This window comes from Magnolia sinica, chromosome 1, assembly GCF_029962835.1.
Source record: "Magnolia sinica isolate HGM2019 chromosome 1, MsV1, whole genome shotgun sequence".
NCBI classification, from domain to species: domain Eukaryota; kingdom Viridiplantae; phylum Streptophyta; class Magnoliopsida; order Magnoliales; family Magnoliaceae; genus Magnolia; species Magnolia sinica.
In genome coordinates, this window is record NC_080573.1 from 112791383 (window position 1) to 112798885 (window position 7503).

The window sequence follows — 7503 nt, forward strand, 5'->3', positions numbered from 1 at the left end:
AGAAGTTCCCTACACACCTTTTCCTTTAATAATGCCCACTTGATTCTTAGATCCTTCTCATTTTTGCTCTCAAGTCCTAAAATGAGCTTTAAAAAATGGATGTACGGGGTATATTTCTCACAAACATCACGGTGGGTCCCTCTTAAGTTTCCAGCATAAGAACTTCCTACGACAGGCTTTTGCAGGAAATCCGCATCCGTTTGTACAAGGGCACATGTCTGGAAGCGAATTGGATGGTGTGCCACACACCACTGACCTGGCTGGTGGGTTGACGTCACCAAGTTTTGTGGGCCCTATCATGAAGTATGTGTTATATCCCAACCGTCATTACATTTGACGAGCTCGTCCTAGGGTTTGAAATGAAAAATAAGGGATGGATGGCATTGGATCTCCATTATTTTTTAAGCCCATACCTTAACATGATATGAGAAAAGGGATGGATGGCATCCATAAACAGATACATTATGGTGGCCCCCCATAGATATCGTTGAATGGTTTATTGTCTGACACAATCCACTTCAGTTTATAAAATGATTCCCACAAAGATGTGGGAAAACACAAATATCAATATCATCCAAAACTTCTTTTTAGAGCTAGGTATTGAGTCAAGTCGGATCGAGTTAGGGTTGACTCGACCTGACCTAGTTTTAAAATAGATTTGATCCGAACTTGACCCAACTCGATACCGAGTCCAACTTACTTAACTCGATCCGAGTCTAGGTTTGGCTTGGACTAACCCGGACTAAGTTGGGTCGAATTGACCTTTTTTTAGGGTTTATGGTTTAGGCTTTGGGTTTATGTTTAGGCTTTAAGATTTAGAAATGTCTTAACCCAAGCAAGCCTAGACACACCATAGTAAGCTCAGACGCACCCAAGCTAGCCCGGACCAAATACAAATACTCGACCTATTCCAATTTGTCCATTCAACCCTACCTGATTCCAATTTCACAAAACCCTCAAATTAGAATACCCTAGCATAATGTATTTCACAAGAATAGATAAACATCATAAAATAGAAGTCTTTCCAAATACAAAATTACTTTGATTAATTTACTTAAAAGCTGAATGGTTGTCGAGAGTTGGTGGCGAGTGGAGTGGGTGGGTATGGACGAGTTTCTCAGTCGAGACAATAGGCCGAGCTGCAAGCTAGTGGCTATTGGGTCGGGATTGTCAGGACTGTTGGTGTGGGGGAGAGAGAGAGAGAGAGCTAGAGAGAGAGAGAGGGGTGGTCTGGTGGTAGTGGGTGGTTGTTGGGCTTAAGAGAGGAGGGAGTGAGGGAGGGAGAGAGGTCGGGTTGGGTGGGGTGGGTAGGTTAGATTAGATTTAGGTTATATGTGTGTGTGTGTGTCTGTGTAGGAATGCTCACATGCGCACCTTCTTATGTGAGCACTTGTGCGCACCTTTACACACATGTCATGGGCAGAGAATCTGAACGGTCCACATGATGTGAAACCCCTTGAAACCTCACAAGCCCAACTTTCACGCCGATACAAAACTCTGGTGGGTCATGGAAAAAGAAAATAGTTTCCTCCTTTGATTTGCATCTCTTTGCTATAGCCCATTGGAGTTTTGGATCATGCTAAATTTTGGGCCTATAAAGTTTCAAGGTGTGATGCATCATGTGGACCGTTCAAATTTTGTGCCCATGATACGTGTACAAAGGATGCATTGGTGCTCACGTAAGAAGGTGTGCAGATGAGCATTCACACACACGTGCGTGCACGCACGCACACACAACTTGAACTTGAGTTGAGTCAAGCTTCAAATTAAGTCGAGTCAGTCACACACACACACACTACTTGAACTTGAGTTGAGTCAAGCTTCAAATTAAGTTGAGTCAGTACCAAGATGAATTTTGGGTCGAGTTTAGTTGAGTTATTGGGTGATTCGGATTCGACACAATTTGAGTTTGGATTGGGTGAAATCTAATTAGTTCGTATCGACTCACCCACTCGGTTCAGATCAAGTCGAGTATGAATAAGTCAGATAGTCAAGTTTTTCGAATCACATGGACATTGCAATGGACCCGCAGAGCTTCCTATGGCTAAAATTTATTGTAAAAAGTAATAAATTCGCACCTACTTAATAGTATGTTGACGTCACCAAGTTCTATGAGCTTCACCGTGATCTATGTGTTATATGCATACCATTCATCCATTCAACCCTACCCGATTCCAATTTAACAAAACCTCCAAATTAGAATACCCTAGCATAATGTATTTCACAAGAATAGATAAAAATCATAAAATAGAAGTCTTTTCGAACACAAAATTACTTTGATTAATTTACTTAGAAGTTGAATGGTTGTTGAGAGTCAGGGGCGAGCGAGTAGAGCGGGTGGGTGCGGACGAGTTGCTCGGTCGAGACGAGCGGCCGAGCTGCAAGCTAGTGTTTATTAGGTCGGGACTGTCAAGTGAGAGAGAGAGAGAGAGAGAGAGAGAGAGAGAGAGAGAGAGCCTGGTGGTAGTGGGTGGCTATCGAACTTAGGAGAGGAGGGAGGGAGGGAGGAAGAGAGGTTGGGTTGGGTGCGGTGGGTAGGTTAGATTATATTTAGGTGTTATATATATATATATATATATATATATATATATATATATATATATATATATATATATATATATATATATATATATATATATATGCGCACCTTCTTACGTGAGCACCCCGTGCACACCTTTACACACGTGTCATGGGCACAGAATCTGAACGGTCCACATGATGTGGCACCCCTTAAAACCTCACAAGCCCAACTTTCAGCTTGATACAAAACTCTGGTGGGTCATGGAAAAAGAAAATAGTTTCCTCCTTTGATTCAAATGTTGTGTAATTTGAGACCTGCAGAGCTTGCTTGCAGCACCACAAGCAGGAAATTACCACTTTTCTGTTGGAAGATTGTATCGGGTTAACATCTCAGCTTTTGTATGCTCCCCTTCTTTCCTTCCACATTTAGCTTTTAATAATTTCACATTCTCTCTCTCTCTCTCTCTCTCTCTCTCTCTCTCTCTCTCACACACACACACACACACACACTACTCGAACTTGAGTCGAGTCAAGTTTCAGATTGAGTCGAGTCGGTACCAAGTCAAATTTTGGGTCGAGTTGAGTTACTAGGTGATTCAGACTCGACTCAGTTCGAGTTTGGATTGGGCAAAATATAATCGGTTCGTATCGACTCACCCACTTAGTTCGGGTCAAGTCGAGTATGAACAAGTTAGATAGTCGAGTTTTTCGAATCACATGGACATTGCAATGGACCCGCAGAGCTTCCTATGGCCAAAACTTTTTGTAACAAGTAATAAATTCGCACCTACTTAATAGTATGTTGACGTAACCAAGTTCTCTGAGCTTCACCATGATCTATGTGTTATATCCACATTGTTCATCCATTCTGCAAGATCATTGTAGAGCATGACCAAAAAAAATGAGTCAGATCCAAAGCTCAAGTGAACCAGACCACGGAAAGTAGAGGGGACAATGATTCTCAGCATTGAAACCTTCATTGAGCCCACCATGATGTTTATTTGCCATCCAACCTATTCATAAGGTCACACAGGCCTGGATCAAGGACAAAAACAAATATCAGATGGATCTAAAACTTCTGTAACCGATGGTAAATGTTCAATCCCTCTTGCATTATGTGGTGTGGTCCACTCGAGCTTTAGATCTGGCTTAATTTATGGACCAATCTCTAAAACAATCTCGTGAACTGGATGAACGGTTTGGATATAACACATACGTCATGGTGGGGCCCATAGAACTTGGGTGACATAAATACACCACGGAGGTCAGTGGTGCGTGCACACCACGCAATCCACTTCCCATCCCAGGCCAACCCATTCATTGTAGAGTAAATGAGAAGATATCATTTACATCTATATCTGATATTCCCATTATGATTGATATGTTGTGTTTTTGTAATAAAAAAAAATTCAAAAATAAAAGTTATTTTTAGTAAGTAAATAAATATAGTAATTATTTAAACTTTTCATAAATAGTGTGTTTAGCCAGTCGGTAAGAGAATAAGTTTTTGCTTTTGCAACCAAGGTTCAAATCTCCTCCATCAAGGATGGTGCGAAGCACAGTCCACGCTTGAGTGTGCGGCGTGGGCTGCTTAGGCGCTTTATTAGGTGCACTTAGCACTTCGCACGTGTGCATCATCACATGGAGCCAAAAGAGCCTTAGTCTTTTTGGCACGTGGTTCAAACTTTTTTGGCCATGGTGCAACTTGACTACCCTCTTGATTGAGAGTGACTGTGACATAGTTGTACATGCGGCACATATGCCATGTGTCGCTCACGTGGCAACAATTTTAAATTGTTGGATAACCTTTTTCTATCTAAAAGGGTACATAAATAATTACCATAGGACAAAGGGCTATGTCCTTTCATAAAAGGATGTTGTTTGCTATGAATGGGTGTGGATGTCTTGAAGAGGCACTTTGGTATCTCTACGGGAAGAACTAAATGACCGTTCAATTGCTATAAAGCCTGAATATTATAATCCATAATAGTATTCTCTCTCTATTGTGTAGTACTCTCTAATATGACCTCTTACTGTAATTTTCCAGAACATTAAAAAGGCATATCAGTGTCAAAACTAGAGAAATGTTCAACACTTAAATGTGCAAATTTTCGTGTTGAAATTCAAATTGAGAATTCATTGTATCTTAAAGACGATTTGCAAATCTCATTCGTTTGCACTTGCTAGAACTACCAGAAAAAGGGCAGCAAATCTGTCTTGAGAAATTGACTATTCAAGTTGAGCCTTAAACCCAGTAGATCCAATTGTCTCATTATCTTTTTCCTCTATCCTCTTGGTGTTCTAGATTGTTATAAAACCAACATTCAAGACAGATTTTAACTCTAGTCACAATGGAGGCAATTCATTCCATTCAAGTTATGAACCAAGATTTTGTACAACTAGATCGTTTCGACGGTCGATTCTTCTCAAGATGGCGGCAGAAGATGCTTTTCTTTCTGACAACTCTTAAGTTATCGTACATCCTTGATGATGAACTACCTTCTCTACTCGAGCCAAAAGATGACGACTCAAAACAAGTAAAGGCAGAACAGATGAAAAGGAAGGAGGACGACTTTCTGTGCAAAGGTCATATCCTCAACGCCCTCTCTAATTCCATCTATAATTCATATCGTAAAATATCTTTTGCTAAATACCTTTGGACAAAATTAGATCAAAAATATAAAACTGAAGAGGTCAATAGTCAGAAATTTCTGATCAACAATTATATCCACTTCAATTTTAAAAATAATCAGCTAATTATCTCCCAAGTAACCAAACTTCAAAACTTGGCTGATGAATTGAAGATTAGTGGTATAGATCTTCCTGAAGAATTACTGGTTGGTGTATTAATAGCAAAATTACCCCCATCATGGTTTGATTATGTTCACAACCCCAAGTATAGGGTCGCGATGTAATAATAATCTCAATGAGACCGAGGTCGAATCCACATGGACTAAACTTGTGCGTATTTTAAAAGTAACTAGAACTAGAACTAGAACTAGAAGAAGATCTAAGTTAGAAATTTAGAAATAAAGTGAATAATTATGAATATTAATTAAACTAACAATTGAAAGGTGGGAACTAGGGTGCTAAGGATCCACTTATAGCAATTGAGATGCTACCTTGCATGAGTTAAGAGATTCAACTAGAATTAGAGTCTCATCTTATCTAGTTAGAGAAAGAGACGGCCAAATCTCTGAACTTCTCATTGATCCAGTCTCACTGGAAGAAAATTATGAAAATTTGGAAGGAATTCTGTCACCCTACCATACCCAAGGGATGATGGTGAACAACAGTATTTACCAATCCCACAATCTCAAAGAGGAAATGAAGATATTTAAAGCTATTATAGATCTATTGTAATTGGAATCACAACAAACCATTAAAAACTGAAAATTTTCTTCAAAATCAACTAGAAATCAATGAAGTTCAAGATAAACATAAATTAAAGCAAAATAAACATCTCAATCATACTACAAGCTTTACCTCTTAGCACTAGCTAAGAGGTTTAGTAAACCATAGACATGATTGAACTAAGAACTCTTAAATAAAACATAAAAATAAACTAAGGAAGAGGAAGAAAAAAAACTCTTGGCGGCAACTCTCCACCCTTTTACTCCACTCATTAAACCCTAGAAGATACCTAGGAACATCCTAAGAACTCTTATTTATAGTTGAGGAACTCCAACTTTCGCACCGAGTTGGAAAAGTCTGGAAACCACCTCAAATTTACGCAGTCCGCACAAAATTTGCGTAACATTAGACGAGTCGAAGCTAATCTTCAACTAGTCGAAGGTCATCTTCGCGCGAATTTAAAAAATAATGTCGCTGGAGTTCGAGCCGAAGTTTATTAGACTAGTCGAGCCAGAGCCAAGACTGGTCGAGTCAGAGCTTCGACTAGTCAAGAATTTCACAATTTCACTTCAAATCTTCTATTTTCTTCATTCCTTACTTGGTTTTCTTGGATTTTTGGCATGTGAATTCTTCAATCTTAGTCTCCTAAGATCCATCCTTTGCTTTGGTAATTCTTGAGCATTAAATTCATACTTTTAACATTCTTTTCAATCCAAGCTCTCAAATTCACCTTGCAACACAAACATGTATAAAATATAACATTAAGCAGTATCATGTTCATAAAACCAAGGTAAAAATAGGAGAAAATATGCAATATTTAACACTTAACAAATTATAAAAAGAAATTGAAACATGATGAGAATAAGTATACTCTCGAAGGGCTTCAACTATATCTTTATATAGAAAAGAGTCCAAAAACCGAGACAATAGAGAAAATGCTTCAAAAAATCATTACAAAACACATATAGTAGAAGAAGACATGCCAAAATTTCAAAACTCTAAATCCATTCCCCCAAATAAGGATGTTTAAGAAAAATGGAAAGAAAAAGGGCAAGTGTCACTTCTATAATAAGCAAGGACACTACATAAAGGAATGTCAACACAGGAAGAAATAATTGAAAGCTTAGGCTAATATTGCAAAAGACTAACTTGTGGTAATGATTACTGAAGCTAACATAGTAATATCTGATTGAGGGTGGTGGCTAGACACTAGTGCAACCATTCAAATATCGAAGGACCAAAACATCTTTAAGACATATGAAGGTATTGCAAATGGACAAGAATTGAAGATGGGTAATAATGTTCGTACGAATGTTGTTGGGAAAGGAATAGTGGAGCTTCAATTTACATAAGGTAAAAAACTGATACTAACAAATGTATTACATGCACCTGACATGTCTAAAAATCTAGTGTCAGACGATTTTCTCAATAATAAAGGATTTAAAATAGTGTTTGAGTCTGATAAGTTCGTTATAACCAATAATGGTATGTTTGTAGGCAAATGATATTCATGTAATGGTATGATTAAATTGAATATCAATAATAATAATAATATTTTTTTTTATATAGTGGATTTTGTTTCTTTATGGCATGCTAAACTAAGTCATGTTAACTATCATTCAATGAAAA

At 38.3% G+C, this 7503-nt stretch overlaps 1 non-coding gene across 1 annotated transcript; it reads right to left on the reverse strand.

The window, feature by feature from the left end:
• Positions 1-2812: 2812 nt before the first annotated feature.
• Positions 2813-2930, reverse strand: LOC131223648 (small nucleolar RNA snoR104). The gene has a single exon (XR_009160593.1). It is a non-coding gene; the product is annotated as a small nucleolar RNA snoR104 (small nucleolar RNA).
• Positions 2931-7503: the final 4573 nt, after the last annotated feature.